We start from the raw sequence: 26,422 nt of genomic DNA, 5'->3' as shown, positions 1-26,422 counted from the left end.
TTGGCATTATTAACACATCTGTCAAAAGAGATTATTTTATGGGATAGGCTTAAGAAAACTTGACTTGAGTTCTAAATTCCTCTGAGTGTTCAGAAAATGGAGTTAAAAGATAACAGACTTCAGATTTGGAAAGACTAGGTTGCAGACCTTCATGGCTACTGGCCAGCCATGTGACAATGAAGGATTTTAAAAACTATTCTGGCCTCATATAATCCTAGTCACTTGGAATTAGCCTGGCACAGTGCTCATTACAAATAGGTGTTCAATAAGTTTCCAAAAGTGGCAGTCAGGGAGAGGTGAGGCCCCTGGGAGCTCATGCACACGCTGTCGTGGAGTCCAAGGCAGAGCAAACGGATCTTTTGTGTGGTTCGTGTCCCACTGCAGCACTCTGGGATGTTTTACTAAACAACTACCCTGGATATTTCCTAATTATCTATTGGCAACCATTTCTTTGGGGGTTAGTTGATCACAGTTATTAATGACCAATTACGAGCATGAAGCAAAGTACTTGGAGTTGGTTTCAAGTTGCCTCATGTATAGAAAAGATGGAGTCCATTTTCTCAAGAAATCCATTTTGGAGTTGGCACCTAGAAAGGCTTTTTAAAACACTTAAATAAATAACATTTACTGATACCTCTTTTTTACAGACTTATTGTATTTACATAGAACATTCCCGAATTAGTAAGCCATGATATATCCTGTTAGCAAGGATACAGTAGGTCTATCCTAAAAGGTTATACTTGCTTCTGTGCAATCTACCCTCTCATATAGATTCAAACAAAAACTTTAGCAATCACTCTTTATTTTCCTTTTCAAAACTCATAAATCCTAGGTAAATAAAATACTTTAAAACTCAAACTCTTTTTACTTTGATCATATCTACAAAAATTTTAACCAAACATGCAATGAGGTCCCAACACAATTCACCAGCCAGAAAGAGGAACTTATGGATGTTTCATGCTCAGACTCTTTTATCAACTCGCATGCTTTCCTACTATGCAAGTGGTCGTGTAACTAAGTCTTTGCACGATTCTCTCCTGTTTCCTAAACAACTTTAAGCTATGTGTCGTATTGGCAACAGAAGCTTAAACTACAGATGGGAGAACATATCTCTTTATTTGCACATCCTTCTCTTCATGCTGAAAAATAATTAAGCCTGTTGCCAAAGCCATGTCAATTAAATGTAGTTTATTCATTCTAAGTTTACTCTATAGTTTTGTCAACATAGTAAAGAAATAATAACTGTACCAGCTATTTATTTACAACCATGGGGTAACTGCTGGCTGTGGCATTAAGATGACCTTCTGGAAGGGTAAACTCAATTTATTGACTTTGGAATGCAGGAGAACCCTCAGTCTCTAAGTTCAAACTGGATTTAAGCTTTCTGAGACTTAAAGAGTTTATAGTACAACGTAAATTTGTTTTCTAATTCCTGTGCTTTGTTTGATACAAAGGAAGACTGGCACATTGGACATCTTGTACACTGCTCCACAGGGGAGGCATATGAGAAAAATGTAGGGAGTTAACATAACAGAAAATTAAAGAATCAGACCACAAAGAGAATGGACAAGTTATCTGAGTGAATATAAAACAGTGCCACCTCAGGATGGGTGGGTACCTGGTGAACCAATATTCTATGTCCGATAGCAACATCACATAAAATATATATTATGCTGGGGTACGAGCCTAGGATATAAACTGGGAAAGGTTAGAAATGCGTTCCAAATGCCCATGAAAGCCATGAATTCATAGAATCCCTCCTCAAACTTATTTACATATTCAGCTAGCTTAACCCCTGAGGAAAAATTCCTTGAGTTTGCTATAAGATGTGCTCTTCCTCATCACCAACACTAAAACAACTTCTTCTAAGATTCTAGAGATGGCTCATGACCTAGTATTCTGAAATTTGTTATGCAACTTTCCAAACTCTTTTATTTTCTTGAGCAGGATGGGGGGAGGAGAAGCATAAACTTGTAGTTATGTCACTTTACTTGTTTAGGATTGACTCTTATATGTGTCTTTGACAGGTTAGGGGGGAGGCTCAAGTCGAGCCAGTGACCTCTTGCTCAAGTCAGCAACCTTGGGCTTCAAACCAGCAACCTTTGGACTCAAGTCAACAACCATGGAGTCATGTTGATGATCCCATGCTCAAGCTGGTGACCTCGGGACCTCAGTGTCCCAGGTTGATGCTCTATCTATTACACCACTACTGGTCAGGCAAACTCTTCTTGATTTGATTAATTTTAATGATTATCTCTAATCCCTTATTACTCCAGAATTAAAAAAAAATCTTGAGTTATTTACATAACTCCTTTGTGTCCTGCTATGCTGCTTATGCTTGTCTTGTTCAGCAATGGCAAGCCTTGTGTGCAGTACTTAGTGATATACAAGTGAAGGTTAATGTGACCACTACAGTTTAACAGCCAGCATTTGTTTGAATTGGTCAGCTGATCTAGGAACAGGCTTGGATCGCAATTCCTACATCTGGCTTTAGGAGTATCATTTCCAGGTCAAAGTCCTTGATATAAGAGTACAGCACAGATCTCTCCCAACTTTCCACAAAGTTTATGACTACTTCTTGGCCGTTTCCCTTTATAGAAGATACAGGGTATGTATCCCAAAACAGTTATTCTTATATCTGTTCAATGATCTACCCTTCCTTATGAATTAACTCCATCTTGATCTGTTCTGCCAAAATGAAGTGAAATGTTTAACAATTATCTGGTGAATCTGATAGGCACAGATGGTTACTATGGAAAATTGTGTCTCTCTAAACCTCTTTTACTCCATATCAGGTTTGCTGAATTATATGAACAATTATATCTACTCTTCCGTTTCACACACCTGGATAACAACTGCTTTCATAAAACAAGTGAGGGAAGGGGGGTGAGAAAATAAATCGGGGGAAAGGTACCGCAGGAAAGTATTCAAACAGCTTTATTTGGTAAGAAGCATATAAACAGAGCAGCAGGGGGGAGACCAACCTATCAATTTAGCAACAGATAAACATTTATTAAAGATGTTTACAAGAACTAAAGTATCCTTTCTATTATTACCCTAACTTTTTTATATTAAAAATTTACCTTTTGAACCCTCATTCACTGTTGGTGGGACTGTAAAGTAGTAAACCATTATGGAGGAAAGTATGGTGGTTCCTCAAAAAACTGCAAATAGAACTACCTTATGACCCAGCAATCCCTCTACTGGGTATATACCCCAAAACCTCAGAAACATTGATACGTGAAGACACATGTGCCCCATGTTCATTGCAGCACTGTTCACAGTGGCCAAGACATGGAAACAACCAAAAAGCCCTTCCATAGAAGACTGGATAAAGAAGATGTGGCACATATACACTATGGAATACTACTCAGCCATAAGAAATGATGACATCAGATCATTTACAGCAAAATGGTGGGATCTTGATAACATTATAAGGAGTGAAATAAGTAAATCAGAAAAAAACAAGAACTACATGATTCCATACATTGGTGGAACATAAAAATGAGACTAAGAGACATGGACAAGAGTGTGGTGGTTACCAGGGGTGGGGGGAGGGAGGACATGGGAGGGAGGGAGGGAGAGAGTTAGGGGGAGGGGGAGGGGCACAGAGAACTAGATAGAGGGTGGCGGAGGACAATCTGACTTTGGGCGAGGGGTATGCAACATAATTTAATGACAAAATAACCTAGACATGTTTTCTTTGAATATATGTACCCTGATTTATTAATGTCATCCCATTACCATTAATAAAAATTTATTAAAAAAAAATTTACCTTTTGGCAACCATATCCTTGGGGGTTAAAATTATACATTATTTTGCTTATATTATAATATACATGTAATATAAAACTATAACTATAGATATTTAATAAAAATCTCCAGAAAGATAATAATTTAAAGTTCATAGATTTTTTTCCTCCATTTGTCTCTGTATTTAATTAGTATTCATCACTTTTCAAATTATATATAAAAAGGAAGGAAGCTCAAGTCTTTAAATCGATAAACATTTTTTTTAATATTCACTTTACCATGCCTTAGTTGCTTGGTTCAGGATTTTAATTATTATAAGATAATCTAGTTTAAGTGAATATTCAAGGATCATTTGTTTTCCTTTTATGTAAGTGTCATTGAAATGTGGGCAAAGAGAAGAATGAAGTTGATGTGAAGCTATCTTTCCATTTCAGTCGCCACTCTCCACTCACCAATGTTCCCTGATTGTCTCTGCAGGAGGATAATAAAGAAGTGATGAAATCCAGTAGACCAGAGGATATGGATATGGGTAAAAACACAAGGAGGTTTTTGCTGTTGTCCATTAAAGACTAACTGTAACAAGAATATACATATACCGTTAAACATTATTGTCAGTTATTGAACAATAGATGGCATAGAACTTGATCTCTGAATCAAAGAAAATGAAGAAGGTGAGCTCTAAAATCTCTCCAGTCAAATGTCTAGTGGTGGTTTCCATATTGAAACAGAGAGAAGAAACTTGAACAAATTCTGGAGGTCCTGATGAAATGATGAGACAAATACAGACATGTGTGTATGTATATGTGTGTGTGAGGGGGAGGGGGTTTTTAGGCAACTAGAATTTTGGGGGCAGTGTATTCCAAATAAAGGATGATGGCAGAAGTTTCCCTTCAGTCTTTGCCTATGCACTGATCTGCACGTGCACGAGGTGCAACTCATGAGGTCAGAGAAGCAACTATTATGAAGCAGTAGGTTAAATAATTTTTTGAGCTTACATAAGACTATAAATAGTTCACATTTCTACCTATCCAGAGAGGGTAAACCTTCCCATACATGGAGTCCTTAGAAGGGTAAGCCTTAATAGTGAGGCTATATTACACATAGGATAAAGGCTTTCCTGAACTTGTCATTACAAAACTTAAGAGCAAGCCTTGAAAAATCAAACTAATCTGCAAATACTTTAAATGCACCCTTGAACAAAATCCAACAGTCTTTACACGAAGTCTGAAGCTAAGCTTCAACAATGTAAATTTACAATCTCTGATATCCAATCAAAAATAACCCAAAATGCAGACTTATCACGGGTCACTTTGCAAAATATTTAAACATCTAATGTCTATGTTGAAACTAACATACTATTGTATGTCAACTGTAATTGAAAAATGAATTTAAAAAAACACCAGGCATTCAAAAAGGCAGGAAAATATAACCCATATCCAAGAAAAAATTAATCGACATAAGCACACTAATGATAACAAAATTAACAAACAAGAACTTAAAAATATTGTAGATTTCATAAGTATGTACAAAGATATAAAGTAAAACTTAAACATAATTAGAAGACACACACCACATGCACGGTTCTCAAAAGCATTATACTAATTAAAAGAGACCTAACCCCGACTACTATATATAGTATAATTGATTCCATTTACGTGAAATTCTAAAAACGGCGAAACTATAGTGATAGAAAGCAGATCAGCAGTTATCTAGGGCCAACAGTACTGGGAGAGAGAGAATTCAATGTAAGAGGCATGAGGGAATCCTTTGGGGTGATGAAAATGTTCTATAACTGGATTGTGGTCATGGTTACACAACTGTGTACATTAATCAAAATTCATGGAACTGTACACTAAGAATGAGTAAATTTTGTTATATGTAAATCATACCTCAATAGACCCAATTCTAAATAGTATATGCCTAACTTGCCAAAAATACTTGACTGAAATCCCAAATGCAATCCCAGTTGACCCTTGAATAATCCTCAGAGGAATCTCAAAGTGGTATTGGCAAGGAAGGGGCTTCAGAAGTCACTGGAGGAGAAAAACCAGGGCTGTTCCTCTATCCCAGATTCAGGTAGCACGCAAAGGGATTTGTCTTCCTTCATCCTTTCAACAGTCTTGGAAAACACTGCTACTATTCCCGCCTGACAGAGGAAAGCAAAGCTCTGTGAAGCAAAGACCTGACAGAGTGCGAGTCCAACTCCAAAGCTCAGGCTCTCTCTACCCACTGACTTGCCACCCAGCAGGACTGGGGATCCCCACTATCAGCCTGCCAGGGACTCTAGCCCAGTACTTCTCTAGCGTAGGGGAGGATGCGGCCATACCCCCGGATTTCCTAGCTGTATGTCCCAGACTCTCCTCTGCAGAGTCCGGAGGGAGCAGTCACCACATCGTGACTGTCCAGCAGACTGGACGTCCTCTGTGCAAATGCATTTCCCCTTCATCATACCTTATATTTCTGCAGCATAACAACATTTACTGATTGCTTACTATGGGGCAAATGCTTTACTTACATCAGCTCATATAACCTGTAAAGACCACATTTGCATATGAGAAAACTGAGGATTAAGTAGGTTAATAAAGTTGCCCATGGTCAGATAGCTACAAGTCAGAGAGGCCAGAATTTGGACCAAGGCCTATTCAAACCACAAAGCTCACAGACTTGAATGCCTTATGATTCCAGGATTGTCTTCTGTGTTTGGTTTACTGAGCATTCTAAACCAGTAAGGATGCTTTTGGTGGGAATAACACGTTAAACTGTAAGGATCTCTCCTAACTCACTGCAGACTTAGAGTGAGCTTTGGGCTGCCCTGAACCAGAGCCACCGACCTTGTTTCCTGGCAGTGACCGTGCCCAGCCTGTCTCTGCTTTATCTCCATGTTGGTGACGGTGCTGCAGCTGCTCTGTTACACACACAGCTTCACACTCTCAAGTCGAGAGGGGAAGAGAAGCTGATGCATTGTGATTCTCTGTACACCTCCAATGACTGTCCCCTGAAAGTTAGCCAAATGAGGTCACAAGCTCATTTCTTGATCAATCCATGCCACTGGAAGAACGCCATTCATTGACCAGCCCAGGCCTGGGTTCCTGAGCCAACCAGTGGCAGGGAAGATGATCATGATGTCCTAATCATTCTGTACCCCTGGAGTGGAAATGAACACTGGGAAGTCAACCATAATATCTGTTACGCTAGTTCTTAGGCATCATTCCAATTGGATTTTACAGCAACACCAGTCTCAGTGATAACCTCCATCTTACAGATGAGAAAGCAAAAGCGCAGGGAACCCATCTCTCTTAGGGACAGAAATGCACACGTGGCAGCCAGGACTCAAAGTCAGGCCTTGTGGCCTCAAGGCCAGAACAGTTCCACTGCTGGCAACTACTGTGACCTTACTCACTCTCCCTCATTAGGCCACATTCCAACGTGTCTCTGAGAATATTCTTCTTCCAGTCCTCTCCTCTAGTATTTATCATCATTTTTTTCTAATTCAATAACCACTGTATATAGACTCTAGTGAGGCATTTATAACCAAATCAGGAGGTTTTTTCTCCCCAGCATTTCCTGTCTAATGAAGTTTTACAGCTATCATTTAAAATAAATGTATAGTCTCATGGACCTTAAAACCTACTTGGTGTGATATAGACTTTATCCTTTGCCTCTTCAACTCACTTTCTAAAAAGACCTCATCTTTAAATAGACTCGCCTTTACAAATTCTTTTCTATGTCTGTTCTGAACACAACTTACAAACCACAGCCCAGGACTTTTGGCTTTCAACACCTGTGTTCATTCCCCATACTGGAATGAATGAAGAGGTCCTGGCCTTTGAGTTTTTAAAGCAGGAGTGTCATAGGGAGCAACTTTTCCCTTAAAAGATATGTAAGAGGAACTTGGACGTGAGCTGCAAAGTATAGAATTGTGACAACAATTCCAGTGCCATGCGGACTTTTCCTGGATGTGGACTTTTTTCTGGACTCCTTGTGACAGCTCCTAACAGACTGAACTGGGGTTGGGTTGCATTTGCAGGGATTTGGAATGGTGTTGGTGTCAACTTGGACTTGGTGAACATGTTAAGGACACTACTGTTTTATGGATTCTTATTGTATTAGCCAAGAGTTTGCTTAAAGGTTTTAATCACAGTAAAAAAAAAAAAATATATATATATATATATATATGACTGGATAAAGAAGATGTGGCACATATACACTATGGTATACTACTCAGCCATAAGAAATGCTGGCATCAGATCATCTACAACAAAATGGTGGGATCTTGATAACATTATATGGAGTGAAATAAGTAAATCAGAAAAAAACAAGAACTGCATGATTCCATACATTGGTGGGACATAAAAACGAGACTAAGAGATATGGACAAGAGTGTGATGGTTATGGGGGGGGGGAGGGAAGGAGAGAGGGGAGGAAGGGCACAAAGAAAACTAGATAGAAGGTGACGGAGGACAATCTGACTTTGGGTGATGGGTATGCAACAGAATTGAATGACAAGGTAACCTGGAGATGTTTTCTTTGAATATATGTACCCTGATTTATTGATGTCACCTCATTAAAATTAATAAAACTTTATGTATAAAAAAAGATATGTAAGAGAGTTACATGAAAAACCCCCCAAAACACTCAAATATCTACTTAGCTACAAGAGCAGTGTTTCAACTAGAGTTCCAATAGAAATGGAAAGAGAGAATCGGCTGGCAGGTGATCGTGGCTTCGTACCTAACGGAGCTCAGATGCTGGTGTTAAGGTGTCCTTTGCACTCTGGAACCATGTTACATTTAAAATATACTGCCAGAAACCTCACCTCCTTGGACATTCCCAATAATTGTGCATTGAGTTGGGGAAGTCAGAAGTCAGGATACTCAGTTTATAGATATAGAAACCAAGGCAGAGATTTGCTTGATGAATAAGGGACAAAATTATAACTGAAACAGATCTCCTGGGTCAAGGCTAAGTGCTGTTTAGCTGCTTTATTTTGATTCATAAAAAATTAGGGAAGTCATATGAAAGATGTGAAGACATAAGACATATCAGGAATCAGTTTAGCACTTCTCACCCTGAGTTTATGTTTGAATCTTATTTTTGGCCTTTCTTTGGTTCAGGAAAAGTAAATAAGACAACAGAAAATCTGAGAAATTGTGACCATTCTGACCCAAGGCCAATATATAAAAATTCAAAAGATGTTATGAGAACTACATGTTGACCGTCTTGGGGAGCTGTCATAACTTGGCCTGACAACAGAAAGATATCATCACTGCATGCTGAATAATATTGAACATGGTATTGACTATTTAGAAAACATGTATGTCCTGAAGACAAGAGGGGAGAGATGGAAGAGGCATCAAAACACTCCCTATTTTTTCAATGTGAAGAATTGGAAAAGAGTAATCGGGGCTCCTCAAACAGGGGCTAAGTCATTGCACGGGGAAAGATGGCAGTAAAGCAGGCATGACAGGAGGAGGCGAGGAAGAGGGGAAGGTGGAGGAGGAGAGAAAGGAGGAGAGGGGAGAGGGAGAGGGTGGGCAGGAAGGCAGATGGATCATCAGGCTCGAGTCCACACTGAAAACATCTCGAGCTAGGCTTGGAGGTTTTGCTTGTGAACAGAACTGCCGGGGAAGCAGAAAGGACAGCTGCAGCAGCCAGCATTGTTGAAGGTGGGACTGAGGAGCTGCAGCAGCCAGCACTGTTGAAGGTGGGACCGAGGAGCTGCAGCAGCCAGCACTGTTGAAGGTGGGACCGAGGAGCTGCAGCAGCCAGCACTGTTGAAGGTGGGACCGAGGAGCTGCAGCAGCCAGCACTGTTGAAGGTGGGACCGAGGAGCTGCAGCAGCCAGCATTGTTGAAGGTGGGACTGAGGAGCTGCAGCAGCCAGCATTGTTGAAGGTGGGACTGAGGAGCTGCAGCAGCCAGCACTGTTGAAGGTGGGACCGAGGAGCTGCAGCAGCCAGCATTGTTGAAGGTGGGACCGAGGAGCTGCAGCAGCCAGCATTGTTGAAGGTGGGACTGAGGAGCTGCAGCAGCCAGCACTGTTGAAGGTGGGACCGAGGAGGAAGCCAAAGGCAGCTGAGAGAACTTCAGGATAGAAAGGCAGAAAATGTTTCTGACGAGCTCAAACAAGTCACAGGGCACAGAGCAAACCCCCAGGCCCTCCCTCTCTAGGCAGACTGGGAAGAAGTCAGGGATGAAGCAGAATGAGGAGAAAGAGGCAGAAACTGGTGGGTCTCTCTGTGGGGTCCTGAGGGCCACAGCAGAATAGAGCATGCTGGAGCACATTCTAAATCTGCTTAAATGTGCAGGGTCAGGGAAAGCTTGGGTCTGAACAGTGCAGCTCAACCCACGTGTTGCTGAGAAATTCCCCTAGCTTCTGTTTCACGTGCCTGCAGAAGACTGCCCAGTTCACAGGCAGAATGCAAAGTCTAGCTAGAGCCGGTGCTCCCTGCGCAATTAAGGAAGCAGAGGCAGGCATGTGTATGCATCTCTGTGGCGTGCTTTCTCCTATAGGGGGTTGTGAACAATGGAATTTCGCGAACAATGGGAATTTCCTACTCCACGCTGAGTGGATTGTCCTGTCTAGCAGTTTCATTTCAACATTCTATACAAGTTCTGTCTAAAAATAAAGACCTGACACAAATTTTAGCACAGCATTGCCTCCACTGTGGAATATGAACATGAGGATTGGAGGGGAAGAAGCCATTTAGCCCAGGTTTCCCGGCAGCCCTTGCAGAGCATGGCAACACGCAGATGGCATAGCGTGCCAATTGTCATCCACGATTCTGGCCACTCAGCACAATTTTCCACATGGAAAGCAACTCCCACTGATTTCACAGGAGCTTCTCATGAATATCTGAAGTTCCATTTTTTGCCCTTGAAGGAGCTTTGCCCTAAAACACAAATTCTCTCTCACAGGGATCCTTTGCTGTACAATGGGATGAGTATGCTGTGCGCAGGCATCCAGGTTTCCAGGGGCCCTGGGCACTTTCCCTGCACACATGCCTCCCACTGGGAAGAGGAGAGGACATTTGCAGAGGCACATGCGTCCGGGAGGAAGTTGACCTCCTACAGACACCTAGAAGAGCCTGATTTCAGACTCAGTTGAAATAGAAAAAGAAAATGATGGATATCTTGGTTATTAAAGAGTTGACGAAGAAGCAGGCAGAAAGCAAAGGTTTCAGTAGTGTCCCCTTCAACATGGCAGCTCACTTTTCAAGACACTTGGCACTGGCTTGGGATACAGAAGATTTTATGGCATTTGCATAGCACGTTGGTCACGGTTACTGGCCCATCTACCTTCCTGGGGACTTACTACAGCAGGTCCTTGTATAACATCATTTCATTCACCATTGTTTCAATATGTTGATGAGAAAAAAAACCTTGATTACCAGCCAGGGCTACTCTCTGTGTAGAGTTCACATGTCTTCCTGTCTGTGGGGGTTTTCTCTGGGGAGTCCAGTGTCCTATCACATCCCACAGACAGGTGGACTGGTGTGTCTAATTTGTCCCACTCTGAGAGAGAGAGAGAGAGAGAGAGAGAGAGAGAGAGAGAGAGAGAGAGTGTGGCCTGTGATGGAAAGACTCCCTGTGCAGAATTGGTTTCTGCCCCGTGCCCTGAGCCACTGAGAACACCTCTGTGTGTGTGTGTGTGTGTGTGTGTGTGTGTGTGGCCTGTGATGGAAAGACTCCCTGTGCAGAATTGGTTTCTGCCCCGAGCCCTGAGCCACTGAGAACACCTCTGGCCACCAGCAACAGTGAGCTGGAATAAGCGCTTTGGGAAATAACAATCTGGCTTGTTTTCCTGACTCTTCCTTAAATGGATGGATAGCTCCCATTTATTTCAATCTTTAATGTTAGAAGTGTTTTCAGTCTTTATTTAGAAGTGTGGTGATGTTTTTGTGACCAGAAATATGCTGTAGGAAATTAATTCTTATTTGAGTCAATTAGCCTATGGTAAAATTGGTTTTGATATATGTTTTTTCACTTAAAGCTGCAGTTTCCAAGACCTTATCGCTGGCATTAAGTGAGGACTTGAGCGTGCCCCCTGCTGAACTTCCAAGTGCCTGTAACTGCATCTCTTTGCCTGTAGGCAACAGCCCCAGAAGCAGCCCTCTACTAATCAATAACGGAAGGTGAACACCCAGATCCCTCACTCCCTCAGCAGGGTAAACTCTGAGGCTTGAATTCTATATCCTAGAGTTTTTCTGAGATTAAGCTCTGTCACCCACAGTGGTAGCCAGGGCCAACAGCATGTGTGCATGTGACCCACATAGTCACACAGGGCCTCATGCTCTGCTGTCACTGTCTTGAGTTTATTTTTTTCCTAAGTGAGAAGCAGGGAGGCAGAGTGACAGACTCTTGCATACACCCCAACTGGGATCCACCTGGCAAGCCCACTACCAGGCAATGCTCTGCCGTTGCTCTATTGCTCAGCAACCAAGCTATTCATGAGGCGAGACCACGGAGCCATCCTCAGCACCTGGGGCCAACTTGCTCTAAATGAGCATGGTTGTGGGAGCAGATAAGAGCGATAGAGATAGAGAGAAGCAAGAGGGGGAGGGGTAGAGAAGCAGATGGTCACTTCTCCTATGTGCCCTAACTAGGGTTCAAACTCTGGGACGCCTGCATGCTGGGCTAATGTTCTACCACTGAGCCAACTGGCCAGGGCCACTATCTTGAAATTCTTAGTAACCTTTGAACAAAGGTCCTGCACTTTGTTTTGCCCTGGGCCATGCAAATTATGTAGCCAGTCCTGGTGGCAGCTGGTGTGATAACATGCCTTTCATTGGCTGGTTTCCTTCCCTGTCTGACTTCTATATTGGTCTTTCCTGCACTTCCTGATACTTTACTTGCCTTTGAATTCTTTTCACAAGGCCTACTTCTTGGATACCCCAAACTAGACTATTTCCAAGGTCTTTATTATCCTGAAGAACAGAGTAAAGAATTAACAAAAGCCATTTGACTATTATATTAAAATAAAACAGTAATGCCCAGGTTTTTCACAGTCACTAAAATATATAGTCATGGTTAAACTATATGTCATTATCATACCATATTGTAATATCTAAGAGGTTTTATTAGCCACCAATACTCAACTCAGCTTTCTAACTTCTCCATATCACAGACCAAGTGCCCAGGTGAATCAAACATGCAAACTTCTCCCTGTAGAAGTAATGCAATAAACAGCATTTGAGTTGACATTTAAACAACAGCTCTGCATGCCAGCTGTTTTAAAGAAATTATTTGTCTTTGCCAGCACATCGGGAAGAATAAGTTCACATAATTTAGGAGCTACTAGGGCATGGAAGTTCTTGACTATTTACAATGAGAGGGTTAGCTACAAACCATCAAGTTTTAAAAATAATGTCCATCCAAATTTTTTAAAAACAGGCCAAGGAAATTGACCTTTTCGTAGAGTTCAAGAATGAGGCAAAATATTAGAGGGACTGAATCTTCAACTAAAGTTTAAGAAAAAGATGTAAATAAGGATTCTGCTTCAGAATAGCTCATCTCATCAACGCATCCAGAGCCCATGTAGTCTCAGTTTTTATATCCCTGGGGTCCAGCACAGTGCCTGGAGTGCAATTGATGCCCAATAGATATTTGGCAACTGATTGACCTGGTTCATGGCTGTGCCTTGAGGTTTGAGTACTAGAAAAGGAAAGGGACTCACCGCACCTGTGTAGACTCTCTGGCGGTTTCTCACTAGCCCTTTCTTAGAAACTGGGATTTATCAGTTGAGTATAGCACCTGTGCGTAAGGACAGTCTGGGGTGGGGGCGGCTGGAAGGCCGTGGGCTGCTGGCAGTTTCCGGGGAAATACTACCCGAGACTGGGGTTGTGGTTCAGGTCTGTTTCCAGCGTGTGTGGGGGATGCATCCTTGAGAACTGGTAGAGAAACAGAAGACTGTCTTAGACCGCTCTCTTCATGTGTGATACTTATGGTCGAGAACTCCTAGGACCAAGTCCATCCATCCTCAGGGTACATTAGTCTTGAATATGAATGCTGTCGCCTCATCACTGTGAACTATGGACATGAGGCCTCAGTGTGCCCCACCTTCCTCATCATTCGGAAACATGACATCTAGGTTAGCTGCAGTTTGTAACAAGGGACTGGTAACCTGACTGTTTCTCTCACCTTTCCCACTTTAGATGCAGTTTAATTGTTAAATGCAGCTATTCCCAGAAAAGCTGGGCTTTTTAGGCTCCTCACTCGATAAATATTCAGGACTAATGGGGTAAAAGGTTATTGAAACCACATTTTGAAAATGTTTTAAAATTCAAAATGTTATCCTGCCCAATTTCTGAACACAATTATGTCTTTCTGATAAGTCCTATAAAAACATGTGTTTTGGGTAAGAACTCTTGTCCTTCCTGCCCATCCAGACCAAAAAAAAAAAAAAAAATCTGGGTGAGAATCTATGGAAGGAAACATGTAATGTTTGGGTTACTGAATGGAACACACGGATTTTGTACTGATGGTGACAGATGGGGCCCTGGCACTGGGGGAGGCATGGGGGTGAGGTGGGGAGAGGGTTAATAACCTCTGGTTTTCAGAACCCCTCCCGGAAGCTCCCCCTGCCCTTCCTGCCCCAGGGCTCTGATCAGGCCTGACAGCTCCGACCAGGAGGCATGAAGGCGACCTGGCTCCGGTGCTTTCCAATTTTCCACACTGAACACTGACAGATGTCACCCACACTCATGACACTGATGGGTGGATGTCACGGACAAGCAGAGCTGTCTGGAACTAACTGCTGGTGCCACTGAATCCAAGGGCTACCTGTATTATTTCAGATTAGACTGGGGGTGCAAAGGCTCGTGATGCCGAGGGGGGAAGCCACCCGGGGAGCTGACTGCGCGTTCTGTCTGACTAACAGATGTGTGTGGACAGTGCCCTAATGATAGCAGAAGTAGCATGGACTGTCATGAGAATGTCCCTGTGCATGTGCCCTATCAGTGACTATTGGGACTGATGACTCAGCCATAGGTGGGCCACTCAGGTCACCTTCAATTGAGTCCAAACCCCTAAAGGCAGTAACTGAAGTTAACACTGCAGTTTGGTTTCACCCAGTTGAATGGAGTCCTACGGATCAGTTTACTGTAAAGCTGCCATGGGCACGGTCCAGGCGACGGGTTGTGCTGAAAGTTATCAGAGCAAGCCTGAGAATGCTTAGCCCTAAGTGTCCTGCTTGCCGGGCTGGCCCATCCTCAGCACCTAGGAGCTTAGACTTCAGAGGGTTGCCACCAGGCTAACGGATCAGAGTGGCTCACTGCGCCTAAGTCGTTTGTACACACAACACGGTGCACGCCAAGCATCTGCTTCTCTCCTGGGAGCTGGGTTTTCAGGTGTGCCAGGCAGAGGGTGACTGTGTGACCAGCTGCCAATAAAAGTCCTGGGCTCTGAGTCTCTAATGAGCTCAAGTAGTCCACATTCCACACATGTGGCTGGGGGTATTTAGTGCATCCCCTGTGACTCCACTGGGACAGGACCTGATCACCTCCTGATGTTGCCCCTTATGCCATTTTCCTCGGCTAGTTTTGCTTTGTATTCTTTCATTATAATAACTCATAGCTGTGTGTACGACTTAAAAAGAAAGATAAAAAGATGATACCCACAGTTACCTATACTTTATCCATCCCTTCTTAATAATAGTAACTACAAAAATGAAGACCAACAACAGAGTTCTTGCTAGCACCAGGCACAGTGTCGAGCACTCATATGCAAAAATGCAAAAAACTCAACAATCCCAACAATACTTCAAAGTAGGTATTGCTATTACCTCCACTTGGCAGATGAGAGAATAGAGGCTTAGAGGAGCTCAAGGGATTCTTCAAGTTCACAGCACTGCAGATTGGTTAGTTGGCAAAGAGGGAACTGGGGGTTAGGCCTATGGGACTGCAAACCTCCTGTGGGGACTGACGGAAGTACACTCAAAAATGCAAAACTCTGGGCAAACACACAGTCATGACACTACTGTTATGAACAAGGCCAAAGCCCCACCCAGAAATGGTTGGAAAAGTTTTGCAGCTTTTCTAGTTTACTCAGATCCTGTGATTGAAACCATTCTTTTCCCAGATTCACGGGATGTGGAAACTTGACAGGAACAGGTACTTTGCAGCTCAGGTGTAGCCCCACCCCCTCAAAGAGTATTGAAGTTTGGGCTGGGAAATCTGTCAGAGAGTATCTAGAATAAGTTCTTTATCTGATGATTGAGGAAACAGAACTATAAAGCATTTTGCACTAAGCCATAAAATCCAACCTGGACTTTGCCCCTCCCCCCATTCATTTCCTCAGTACCCTGCCGCTCCTTACCACTTTTTTCTTTCTGAAATTGGATTTGATGAGAACTCAGCATATGAAAAATGCTTTACTTTTTTAAAGGATGAGTTACATAGCAAAGAGACCTGTTTTGAAGCAGAATTATACATAAATACTTTTAGGCATCAGTGAAACATTTTGATGACTGGGTCAGCATCGCGGGGAAATGACAACTTTGGAGATGCAATCCATTCCGAAGCAGAGCAGCCCGGTGCCCACTCCAAATGTGCTCTTATACTCACAGGATTCCTTCCAGATGGGCTCTGAAGGCAGAACACACGGCTGGGTTTCAAATGGGCAGAAAGTCACCTTAAAGCATATTTCCCCTCCGTTTGGGAGTTGACGCAATCGAATTACAGGCAGAGACTGTTTATCACCATGGCAGGAGTCTCTCCTCACATTCCTCCTGCTTTCATAATCAAACAGTAACATCTCCAGAGCACAGGTTTTAGCTACACAAGAAACATATTGGAAATTGATTCAATACTCCTGGCTTGGCTGTGACAATGTTTCAGAACCTGGTAACCTCTCCAGCTTGTTCTTTCCCCTTCCTGAAAAGCTTTTAGCTGCCCTTGGGGTGGCAAAGCAAAGATAAAGCAAAGGCGGTCCTGTTACCTGATCCTGGGCAAAATGAGTGGAGCAGGCCCTGTACCACCGATAAGAAGATTGCTGAGTGACTCTTCTCAAATTCAATCAATGGGCTGACGAAAGAAATTAAGACTGGCACGGATATGTTATTTTCTCTGGCATTACCATTTCCAACAATGAGGGTTTCTTTTTAGAAGCAGTTAAACCCTGGGCATGTCTGCGACTCATTACTAAGTACCCAGATCAGCTTCACGTTGCTGTAGATTTAGAGATGTTTTCCTTTTTCTGCTTCTATTTGCTTTTGCTCTGGCTCACTTCTTCCAAGTCAAGAGCACCTGTTCCCAAGATCACATTTCTTCCTTCTTCTCTCAGTTGCATATTTCATTACACAGCTCAATTTTCATCTCTACAATCTGTCAGAGCCCTCACCTGATCTATCATCCTCGCACTTGACACCTGTCCCAAGCTAAGGTATTTGCTCAAACGTGCCACTTTCTGGACACATCACTGGGAATCCCCCAGAACTGAGTGTGCAGATCACTTGAACTGAGGCTTTTTCTCCACTAAGTATATATGATTAAGTTCCTATTGTAGGGAGAATGCCCTCAAAGCTTGATTATGGGGCCCTCTTTTTTTTTTTATTCCAAATCACTGCAGCTTCTCAGCATACACCATCGGGGTGGTTAACTCTTTTGTGGACCAACACAAAATTTCTGGCAGACCATTGGTTGAAAATCACTAAGTAGTCCACTGTTTCTTTAAGATAAAGAAATAAAAACAAAAACAAACCAACAATTGTTGACCTTGATTGGCCATATTGAGTTCATGGCTCTAACTGGTACAGCTTATAAAAACCTTGTTTAGAATAGGTTTGCTCTCTGACTAATGTAGCTCTAGCAAGTTTCTTTAACATTTCGGTGCTGTTTATTTTTCTGTCCTTTCACCTTCCAATTCCCTGTGCACTTAGGTTTGTCAAACTCAACAGTTATAGCTGCTTGATAACCTCTGACTTTTAACTAGAGATTTTCTGCTATTTACATTGATTGTAAATTCTTATGTTTTCACTTTATTTCTACCATTTTATATTATGCTTTCCACTTGTCCTTTTTTAAAGATATCTATCTATCTATCTATCTATCTATCTATCTATCTATTTCTTGTTTCTTATGTTTTCTTTCTGAGTTGATTTTATCACTTCATTTTCTCCAGTTTTTCCACTAGGTTGGAAATGTTTTATTCAATTTCTACCTACTTTTAGTAGTTATCCTAAAAATTTTAACATGCATACATAACTTGCCAAACTAATATATTAATTCTTAACAATATAAAGACATTATAATGCTATCATACTTTCCACATCTTCCAACTCATTTTCAATCCTATTTATGTCTAGGACTTATTTCTATTTTGATGTATTTTTATAATATACATTATAAAGTATATTTATTTTTATAGACAGAATATTTAACACTTTCTCTACTTATTGGTTATCCTTGTATTTCTAACCCTCCTGGGATAATTCTTTTGTCTGATGTAGAGGGGAAAACATGTGCAACTTAACAATGAGGATATGCCTGAGCTTATTGTTAGGTGATTTTGTCATTATAATCTGTATTTTCTCTTTGATTTTTTTGAGTATCTTTCCTTTATTTTTGGTGTGCTACATTTTCACTAAGATGGTCTGAGTGTAGACTCCTCCCACCCCCTCTTTATTGAGGTGTAATTAACAAATCAAAATGGTATATTTAAGGCATATAATGTGATGTATACTATACATTGTGAAATGATTATCATAATCAAGCTAATGAACACATTCATTACCTCACAGTTACTTTTATTGTGTGTGATGAGAACACGAAGGTCTACTCTCTTAGCAAATTTCAAATACAGAATACATTATTATTAACTATAGCCACCATAATGTACATTAGGTCTCCAGAATTTACTCATCTTCTAACTTAAGATTTGTACTCTTTGACCATCTCCCCTTTAGCCCTAAGCCTCAACCCCTCATAATCACTTTTCTATTCTCTGTTTCTGTAAGTCTGACAGTATTAGATTCCACATTTAAGTAAGATCATGATTTGCTTGTCCCTCCAGGTTCATGGATGTTGCAAAGAGCAGGTCTTCCTTTTTTTTTTTAAAGGTTGAATAATATTTGAGCGCGTGCATGTGCGTGTGTGTAATTCGCCCCTGCTCCTGGCAGCTGAGCTTCCAATGGTAGGACGCTACCTTTTCTAAACATCAAATACTCTTGTGCAACTCAGTTCCCTGGCAGGAGAATATACCAGGCTCATGCCTCATTCTTTCAGGGCCTTGGCACTGCCACCCTGGATGCCCTGATGCCATAGATCAGTCAGTGACACTCGTGTGCTCCTTCCCCAGGCTGTGTGTATTGTAACAGGCAACTGGAGGACCTGGACCCAAAGGAGTCACCAATGGGTAGAAAATTCAGACATATCCTTGTCAGCTGCCAGGAGGGATATTTTGGGGACAGGGAGCCTTTTGGGACCCTGACACATTCCTGGCTGTCCATGAGTTTACATAAATACATGACTCTACTACAGCACACCACTGAGAAGAAACATGGTGACTAGTGTGTTTGGTCCAAGGCTAATAAAGAGAAAATGAAAGCGTGTTTTTATTTTAAAGGGTTGGATGTGAACAACAGAGTGACTGGACAGCCTCTTCCTACATGTCGGTCTCCTTTTAAAACCCTCCACAGTCTATTGATCCTCTGTGGCAAAAGTTCAAACACCCAAACATGGCTTTCAAAGTTTCCATTGTCCAGTTCTGTTCTGCAGAACCAGCTCTCTCTGTCCTCCGTCCTCAAAGCCCACCCTCTGTTCTAGCTGAGACGGCCTCTCACCGGCTCTCACCCCCTTTTCTCCGGGCCTCTGCTTGGGCTGTTTCCCTTGAGTTGGAAGACTTCTCTTTCCCCTTCGCTGATGACCCTGCCTCTTAGGATAGTGCTTCCCAAACCTTGTCCCACATTGGAATCACCTGGGGCTCTTTGGAAAAATATGAATGCCTGGGTCCCGTGCCTAGACCTAGTGATTTAATTGTCACAGGGTATGAACTGAGCATCAGCATTTTTAGAGGATTCCCTGGCGATTCTGATATGCAGCAAAGTTTGGGAACCATTGGTACACAAGATAAATGCTCTTAAACTCTCTTACTCTTGTCTTTTCCTTACAGATGAAAACCAGCATTTCTGGTTTCACACCCTGCTCTGTGCACTCATATGTATGCAGAGCACACCTCTTTCTTATCTGTGATCACAGTGTATCAGAATTGCCTGTTCGCTTCTCTGCTGCCTACTAGATGGAATTCAGAGAGTGCAGGTACTGTGACTTGCTGACTCCTGAATCCCTAGCATCTAACATAGGGTGTGGCTTGTAGGAGATTCACAGTACTGTCCTTTGAACTAAATAGAACCCAGTTCCCTGGTGCAATCTATAGAAGCAAATCTTTTATAGGAGTAAAAAGAAAATCATACTTTTGTTAAGTCTACAATTAGTATCCCTCATAAAAAATTAGAGGGAGGAAGTCATAGATTAGAATTCTGTATGCTCATGAAATACAGAAACTGCATTAAAGCCTGACCTCATGACTCTCTTTAGTAGTTAGAGGAAAGCCCTCCTTAGGATCAGGTTGGTAGAAGGCAAAGACAGAGAACCAGACACAAAGGAATGAAAGACGAGAAGGATGGCATGTAGTGTTCCAAGCACAGGGCTTGATACACAGTTGGTACTCGGTGGATATGTACCAAACAGATATGTAACTATCTCTAATCCTTGGTCAGAAGAAACCACATGACCCTGTTTCCTGAATGGGTCTATCATCCTGATAGGCAGAGTTTACATTCCAGGCTTCCAAGATACAAAGTTCCCCTTTGGGAGTGTGTCACTTGCAGTTTTAAATGGGTGAACTTGGCATCGCCACAGTGAAAATAGCCTTGCCCAAACTATTATGATTAGATGTCATTTTGAACATTGGGAAATGCAAAGAAATCATTGTCCTGGGAAATATTAATATTAGATTCAAATTATGTAAAACAACTCCATCTTATTTCTCATCTATAGCCATTACTATCTAAGTAGTGTTCGGTTTGGTGTCCCTCTGTTTAGTAGTCAACAGAGCATTATCTATCCAAGTTGTTATTAAGAACATCTGTCCTTTCCACTCGCATTGTGTTTTGATCATTAATAGCTCACTTTTTCTACAATTATGCCTAACTATGTCAGCACACATTCAAAATGTGACATTTGACTCAAAGAGCCTTCCATATGAAATGTTGTTAATGTTTGGTCAACTTCCTGAGACAGACTTTAATTTTGTTTTTAATATGAGTATCATTACTGGCATGTTGAATTTCTAAACTCTTTTTTCAAATTTTCACAGTAGGGGACATTAGTAATATTTTTGAAATAAGACAGCTAATTATCAAGGATTTTAATTGATTGGCAGCTACAGTACTGAAAACCCTGCTGTCCTGTTTTTGTTTCAGAGAAATAAAAATTCGAGATGCTTTGTTCAAATAAATTCCACAGATTTGTTTGAACTGCTATGAACGTGGTGGGTGATCAATTATATATTTATTCATAAATATGGTGGTGGCAAACTAATCTGAGTTCAATACATTTTCTCAAAAAGTTACTCAAGATTAACTACAAATAGAAAGCAGTGAGTGGTAGTTCATACTATGCAAAACGGAAACTATGCATAAATCATTGAAATTAATTATATCTTTTCCAAAAACTATCCAACTTTATTTCCTAAGTGACAGTAAACATTTGTTCGTGTTCCTCCCCAGATGACGACCTTGAGGGACAGGCAGCAGGCTGAGACTGCAGGTCCACCAACACCCGTCCTCCCTTTCTTGCAGCATGAAGATGACTTCTATTTTATTTTACTGGACAAGTGGCCTTCTGCCTAGAATACGTTTCCCAGCCTATGTGACTAAGTACCAGCTAATGAATGATCTGTTAGCAGGAGGGATAGGTCAGGTGCTGCGAAGTGTTCTTAAAAAGGTGAACCATCTCCTTCCTCATCCCTTCTTCTCTCCTGCTGGTTGGAAAGTGAACATAAGGGTGGATTTCTCAACAGCCATCTTGAGCCAGGAAGTGACCTTGGGAATGAAAAGCGCAGGAGGCCGAGGGACAAGATATGAGAAGCCTGGCACTGTCCTTTCAGCCTGAAACACACTGCTCTGGACTCCTGTGTGACAGTAAGAATTTCTACTCTTATTTCAACCACTGTACTTGAGGCTTCTTTTACTCGCAGCTGATCCTAATGCTACTGGTATGAATAGTTAGGCAAATCCAGACTTGAATTTATAAACAACTGTGGGCTGGATAATTCAAACTATATAATCCATATTTGAATAACAGCTGATGGCCATATTGTATTAGGGTTTTAATATAATACAGTAGGTCCAGAGTCCCTTCTGTTCAGACGAGATGAACGAGGTCCTGTTCTTGTCTTCCATGTGATTGAGGTATGTGACTCAGGAGTCTGGGAGCCCTTCCCTTTTCCCGCTAAAGAATCACAGCCACAGACATCCGGTACCAGCCCAGGCCTGCCCTCTGCTGGGTGGACACGCTGCTGGGTGGACACCTTTGCTGCACTGGACCCCAGTGCATAGATTCCTTGACATTAACAGCTATGTGTCATATGACTTTTTTTTAATTTCTTCTGTCTCTACCAAACTCTGGACTGAGCACATTATTACCAGGGATTAGATGCTTTGTGGTTGGATAATAAAATTTTACAAGAATCAGGTCTATGTGTTACAGAAGTAAAATGGCTATTGTACTTGGTGATCCAAATCACCTCTGATTGGCTTAACATACCTTCACCTCACTTCTTAGCCTTCCAACAGGCCATTTCTCAAAAGTAGGGTCATATGACAGATAACTTTTCCTCCTGACATTGCTTCTTGTGCTGTTTATTGTCTTTCTTCTTCACCCTATAATGTGGTTAAACCAGTGATCTGAATGCCTGAAACTTTAGCTCCTAAGAGAGGTAGAACTTGTTCTTAGTCCTTGTTACAATGCAAATATGTGACATGAAAAGGTACCTGTTTAATCCATTACTCCACTGACATGAGTTAGTATACCATATTAGCTAGCTAAGTCTAGGGGAAGACAGGATAAGAAAATAAGACTCCTGGGATAATGAAAATAAACTGCTGTGTGTCTGTGAAGTCTGTCAACGTGTGGTACTTATCGAGCACCTATTATCCTCCTGCACAATACATTAGCTGTTCGCTAAGGCCACCTGGGAGGAAGGGACGACACTGGAAAGATCCCTTGTGGACAATTCCTGGGGTAGGAAAGAGAGCACCAAGACAACTCACAGAGCTAGCCAAAGAAAGCTGGTCCCTTGTCATGCTCTCCTCCGGTGGTACGAGCCACAAGGTTCCATCAGAAGAAAGTAGGAATACACCCAGTCAAGGGGAGAGAGTAAACATTTCATTCAGCCATGGGACACAGACATTTACCTCCTGGGCTATTGGACAGATTGCTTTTTGTACCTTTTTTGGTTTGGGGAAAAGACCACACACCCTTCACTTTGTGAATCTACCCTGCATCCTTGTTTTTTTAGATATCATTCAATCCAGTTTGGCTTCTTCTTCAAACTCCCCAAAAGACATTTTCTCCTCTTTATAGGAATTTCCAAATCCTCTGTCTTCACTTAGGGGATTATTTTAGTGCTATTACTGACTGATGCTTTTAATATGAGTCAATGTTATCTGAATTCCTACTATTCATTTAGTCTTATTTATAAGTAGTATAAAACATAGAATGAATCTGTTACAATAGTTAACTAACAAGAAAGAACAATTAGAAATATGGTGGTTGTGATCCTCTCTATCAACACTTGTATTAGACTAAGCTAGTCATTTGCTTATTGCTTATTGACATGAAATTCTGACATCTATTAGAGCAGCGGTTCTCAACCTGTGGGTCGCGACCCCGGCGGGGGTCGAACGACCAAAACACAGGGGTCACCTAAAGCCATGGGAAAATACATATTTTAGGCAACCCCTGTGTTTTGGTCATTCGACCCCTGCCGGGGTCGCGACCCACAGGTTGAGAACTGCTGTATTAGGGTAATTTTAAAGAAAAATTTCCATTATATTATTTTACTTAATTCATGAGTCTTGAATATCAATATAGAGCAAATTTAATTAACAATATCTTGTATCTTGTAATCAGCTAACAAAATTTTGATTAAGCTAACATAATTATTCTTAAATGACAGAAATGCAAATTTCTTGATTGTTCTTTGTCAAAGGCATTAGCTGACACTTGGTTAGGACAACATGTTTAGATTTGCTTAATTGCTATGATTGTAAATATTCTATGGTTGTAAAATAATGTGAGGACATGTGACAATACTTAGTCTAGACAAAATGAAGCACATTGGGATTATCTGAGTTCTAAAAGTATATTCTCAGTCCTTCTGTAGAATAGAGATAAATAACCACTGAACATGTTGAGTCTCATTCAGTCTTGAAATAAATGAACTTTTTAAAAGGTCTACAGTGATCTTATTGATTGGTTAACCCAGGAAACATTCTCAATACCATTCTCCTACCCCCTCATGCCACAGAGCCTAGAAAGCAGCCTCATTTCCCATCACCCTTTGCAGCTAGGATTGGCCTTCGGGTCTGGTTCTCACTAATGACGTATAAGGAGGAGTCCACGGGGGGAATTCTGGAGGAGTTATTTACTCTTCCTTACACGTTGTACCTTGAATGTGGATGGGAGGCCTGGAGTGGTAGAAATTGATCTGCAATCAGAGGCAACAACGTGGGGACAAAAAGCCCAGGGCTTCTGATTGTTAAGTGGCTGTACCTCTTTTGTTGACTTCCTCTAGATTTTTAATTAAATAAGATGATGAAAGGACTTTACCACTTTAATAATGGCTAGTTTTTGTTATTGTTACTTGTAGCCATTAGTAGCTTATTCACGCAGTTCTCTACCAGTTCAGGATGAATCTACACCTATGTGAAGACTAAGCCAGCTTTCTAGAAGAAACACGGTTGAAACTGAGTTTCATGAGGGTAATCTAAAGCAGCACTTTTCGAAAGACCTTCATGTGATGATAGGAGTGTTCATATAGAGATGACACAGAACATGTGGCCACTGAACATGTGAAATGTGGCTAGTGCCCTTAAAGAAACAAAGTTTTAATTTTGTGTAGTTTTAATTACTTTAAATTGAAACTGGAATAATCACATGTAGCTACCAGCTATCATGTTGAACAGCACAGATCAAAAAGAATTGACTACTATACCAAAGAAAAAGAAACACTTAGATTATTATAGTGAAAATTCAGCTTTAAGTTTCTATATGTTGCCTTACAGGCCCAAGAACCCTGTTATAGAGTAATGATGCCTCAGAATGGGCTTTATACAATGTTGTGTTTGAAGGCTGTTAAATAATACTTAACTTGCTTATTAGCTAACTATGCAGAACTGATACCAATTTAAGGATTTCACATTGACAATTATAATAAAAGATATCTTTTTGGAATAATAATCTTATTCAGATTACCCTCATTCAGCTGCATGTTGAGACTTTTGTATTCCCAATTACAGATGAAAAGAATAATAATGGCGTGCCAGTCTCATTCAGCTGTGGGGTATAATAACTGTCTGAGATAAATGGTAAATTATAGTTTGCAGAAGACTGCTGGGTATAGTAGAAATCAGCCGCAAAGGGGAGCGACGTGGCACGGACAGCAGTGAGACGCTGAGAGTGGGCGGCTGAAGGGCCTCCCCTGAAAGGGCTGGCGGAGCAGATGCCGATTACACCAGAAACCAGGAGTCTGTGGCGCTGTCGTGCCCTGGACCGTGGGATTCAAGACTACTCACTACACCCAAATGTGGTCTGAAGACATGCCTTCGTGCCCTACAGAAAGCTAACTAATCAGCAAGCTTACATTCATGGCCTTTTTTAGAGCCTGAGGAACTAATTCTGCAAGTGTGCATGGTGGCCCAGAGCTGTTAAAGTGATCACCTCCCCTGCCTTCTGGCCGGAATCAGTCACAGACAGCTCCTCTATCATCACTTTCTTCCCGGCTACAGAAACAGGTCAGCAGAGTCCCTTCGGTTGAGAACCTGAGCTGCTTCAAGCTAGGGTTATGCATGATTTTAAGAAATAGCTGACAAGCCAAGCTTATTTCAGAGATACGATTATCTATAAACACGGTTCTAACAGAAATAATAAAGAAAACGAGCTGAAGGCTTTCGGCAAGCCATCGGCACTTAGTCTCTTTGATTCTTTGGTGTAAAAATTATCCAATTTAAAAAGCATTCCATTTAAGAAAGCTACCACCCAACCCACATTTCTCACAGAGCAGCTGCACAGGTGCTTCTTGAGACAGTTACTAGAGAAACTGGATCGATTCAATGTTGATTTTCTCCTCAGAGAACTATTATCTATACTTATTTTACATTTACCTATAATCAATAGCCTACTATTCTTTATATTTGCTTTCATATTATACTGACAAGTGCCCACTTCTCATCAGTTTGCTCTGCAATGCTTTGCAAATACCTGTGTCTCCTTCATAGACTCCGCTTTGACCCACTTGTCTTATGGCAGCTTCCAATGTCTAAGAAGACAAGGTAACCACGTGCAGGAAGGTAGGACCCAGTCTTGCCAGTGGGAGGCAAAAGACAAGGTCTGTGGGAATAAAACTCCAGGTCTGAAAGCAGGGCTCATGCAGAAAATATCTCAGTTGAA

The 26,422-nt window shown here is 41.6% G+C and overlaps 1 protein-coding gene across 7 annotated transcripts in view; it reads right to left on the bottom strand.

Annotated features, from left to right (window-relative positions):
- The window catches only part of NCKAP5 (NCK associated protein 5), a 1,181,736-nt gene that overhangs the window by 64,073 nt on the left and 1,091,241 nt on the right, over nt 1–26,422 (bottom strand). The gene's annotated exons all lie outside the window — the stretch shown is intronic.

The sequence above is a fragment of the Saccopteryx bilineata genome, chromosome 5, assembly GCF_036850765.1.
Source record: "Saccopteryx bilineata isolate mSacBil1 chromosome 5, mSacBil1_pri_phased_curated, whole genome shotgun sequence".
Classification (NCBI taxonomy): domain Eukaryota; kingdom Metazoa; phylum Chordata; class Mammalia; order Chiroptera; family Emballonuridae; genus Saccopteryx; species Saccopteryx bilineata.
Note: the sequence above shows the minus strand (reverse complement) of the source record. Positions and strands in the feature narration are given on the sequence as shown.